The following is a 3,806-nucleotide window of genomic DNA, read 5'->3' on the forward strand; positions in this document are numbered from 1 at the left end:
CCGCTTCCACGAGAGGGTAGGACAAAAGATGTCATGCAAGTTCTTTCCATAAGCATGTATGACTATTTACGGAATACATGCCTACATTATATTTATGAACTAGAGCTAGTGCCGTATCGCCCTAGGTTATGAGTGTTATATGATGAATATCATCCAACGAATTCACTCATCCAATGCCTACAAAATTCTCTTATATTGTTTCTTCTAAGTTACTACTGCTGCTGTCACTATTGCACCTGCTACAAAATCATTGCTATCACTGTTACCATTACTATTGTTGTTACTACTACTATCAAAACTATCATACTACTTTGCTACTGATCATTTTGCTACATATAATTAATCTCCAAGCGTGGTTGAATTGACAACTCAGCTGCTAATACTTGCAAATATTCTTTGGCTCCCCTTGTGTCGAATCAATAAATTTGGGTTGAATACTCTACCCTCAGAAACTGTTGCGATCCCCTATACTTGTGGGTTATCAAGACCTTTTTCTAGCGCTGGTGCTGGGAAGCATAGCTATATTTATTGAGTCACTTGGGATTATTATCAAATTATCACTATGAAGAATCTGAAGGATGCTAAGACTAAGATTTTTTTTCCTCTAAGACGAGGGGAGGTAAGGAACTGTCATCTAGCTCTGCACTTGATTCACCTTCTGTTATAAGTAAACTTGCAACACCACCACATGCTATCTCGCAAGTTATTGATGACGCTACTTCTGCTATGAATGCTATTCATGATGATGCTAGTACCTTACTCGATGATAATGTGCCACTAGGTGAATTTCTTGATGAACAACTTGCTAGAACTAAAGATTTTGAGAATGCTGAAACTGATGAAGTGCTTGAAACTGAAAATCTGGAAACACGTATTAGACCTAGATCTCCTAGATATGAATTTCCTAAAGTACCCGAAGGTTATGTTATGGATGAGGAGACAGCTAAAGATTTTTTTGCTTGCAATGATAGGGATGATCTTAAGAAATTATTATGCAAACTGAAAGAGAAATCTTTGAATGCTAGAATGAAATGTGACCCCCAGTTTTCTACTTCTCATATCTTTGTTGATGACAAGGATTATGAATTATCTGTTGATCCATAGTTACTTACTTTGGTTGAATATGATCCTTTCCATGGTTATGAAACTGAAACTGTTGTGGCACATCTTACTAAGTTGAATGACATAGTCACCCTTTTTGCTCATGATGAGAAGATTCGCTATTATTATATTCTCGAATTATTTTCGTTCTCATTAAAGGGTGATTCTAAGGCTTGGTATGATACTCTTGCTCCTGGTTGTGTGCGTAGTCCCCAGGATATGATTTATTACTTCTCTGAAAAATATTTTCCTGCTCATAAGAAACAAGATGTCTTACAGGAAATATTTAACTTTGTGCAAATTATAGAAGAGAGTCTCCCACAAGCTTGGGGGAGGCTTCTCCAATTGCTTAATGCTTTGCCTGATCATCCTCTTAAGAAAAATGAAATACTTTATATCTTCTATAATGGACTAACCGATGCTTCTAGGGACTTCCTAGATTATTGTGCTGGTTGTGTTTTCAGGAAACAAACTATTAGACAAGTTGAGGAATTATTGAATAACATATTGAAAATTTATGATGATTGGACTCTTCATGAACCACCACCTAAACCCACTCCAAAGATGAGGGGTATCTTATATCTCAGTCCTAAAGATATGCAAAAGGCAAAGGAATCTATGAAGGAAAAAAGGTATTAAAGTTGAGGATGCAAAAAATTTGCGTCCTATTAAAGAAATACATGGGCTTGAAACACCACTACCACCCAAAGTGGTAGAGGTAAATTCTTTATTGAAGTTTGATGAAGGTGATATCCCTTATAATAAACATCCCAGTCAATGCCTTTGTGAGTTTGATAATTACATTAGAAAGCAAGATCACTTTAATGAAAATGTTATGAAACAATTGAAATACAATTCTGATATGATTGCTCGTTTGAGTGACTTGTTATTTAGAATCTCCAATGATGTTAGAGGTGTAGGAAAGCATGCCTCTATGGTTCAAACACAATTAGAACAAGTTGCTAAATCTCATAGAGAGTTGTTAGATGAAATGAATAATAATATCAATGATCATGTTGTTAGAGTAATGACTAGAGGAGGTAGAATGACTCAGAAACCACTTTATCCTGAGGGACACCCAAAAAGAACTGAATAAGACTCTCAAAGAGTTAACGCTGATGCATCTAGTCCTTCCAAAAAGAAAAATAAGAAGAAAAATGATAGGACTTTGCATGCCTCTAGTGAACCTGAAATAGAAAAACTTCCTGATAATGATAATGAAGTCTCTATTTCTGATGCTGAAACTCAATCTGGTAATGAACACTCACCTTCTAATAATGAAAAAGGCAATGATGAGGTTCATAAAGACACCAACAAATAATAAAGAACCAGATAATGATGTTGAAATAGAACCAGCTGTTGATCTTGATAACCCACAACCCAAGAATAAAAGATATGATAAAAGAGACTTTGTTGCTAGAAAACATGGTAAGGAAAGAGAACCATGGGTTCAAAAACCTATGCCCTTTCCACCTAAATGAACTAAGAAGAAGGATGATGAAGAATTTGAACGCTTTGCTGAAATGCTGAGGCCAGTCTTTTTGTGTACTCGCTTGACTGATATCTTAAAAAATGCCTCCTTATGAAAAATACATGAAAGACATCATCACCAATAAGAGAAAAATAACGGAAGCTGAAATCTCCACCATGCTTATTAATTATACTTTTAAGGGTGGAGTACCTAAAAAACTTGGAGATCCGGGAATACCAACTATACCTTGCTCCATCAAAAGAAATTATGTGAAAACTGCTTTATGTGAGTTAGGAGCTGGTGTTAGTGTTATGCCTTTCTCTTTATATAAAAGACTTGATTTGAATAAACTCACACCTACTGAAATATCTTTGCAAATGGCTGACAAATCCACTGCCATACCTACCGTTATTTGTGAGGATGTGTCCATTGTTGTTGCAAACGTTACTATCTTAACAGACTTTGTTATACTTGAGATGCCCGAGGACGACAACATGTCGATTATCCTTGGTAGACCCTTATTGAATAATGGAGGGGCTATTATTGATTGCAATAAAAGCAATATCACTTGCAATATCATTGGTAATGATCATACGGTGCACTTTCCGAAAAACAATTCCAAGTGAGTGGTATTAATATTATTGAAAAATCTCCGACAATCACTATTGGAAGTTTTCAACTACCTCTACCTACTGCCAAAAAGAAATATGAAATGCTTATTGTCGGGGACATTCATATACCCGTTGAGGTAACTTATTGTTTCACGAAAGTTCTTCGGTTTCATGCCAATCAGAAGTAGTTGTTAATAAGACTTGATCAACATTATTAATAGATCATTTTTGAGAAGTATGAAGTTGATGAATTTAGTAAGCACTACCTTCTGTCCTTACCCTTTGTTTTCTGTTTTTATTAGTTAAATAAAACAAAATGCTATGTCTTGTCTATTTTTTGAGTTTTCTGTGTAATAAAAAATGACCCAAAAAAAAGTTCTCAGAATGCTCTGAAAATTTAATACGATTTTTTCTGAATATTTAAGAATTTTTAGGGCAAATAACATCAGAGGGAGGTGCTCCAGGTGGGCACAACCCACCTGAGCGCGACAGCACCCCCAGGCGCGCCTTGGTGGGTTGTGGTCCCCGCGTGGGCCCCCGCACTTATCTCTTCGTCCCATATCACCACCTACCTCCTGAAAAAAAATCACCATTGCTCTCTCTCTCTCTCTCTCTCTCTCTCT

This window comes from Triticum aestivum, chromosome 2B (assembly GCF_018294505.1).
Source record: "Triticum aestivum cultivar Chinese Spring chromosome 2B, IWGSC CS RefSeq v2.1, whole genome shotgun sequence".
Taxonomy (NCBI): domain Eukaryota; kingdom Viridiplantae; phylum Streptophyta; class Magnoliopsida; order Poales; family Poaceae; genus Triticum; species Triticum aestivum.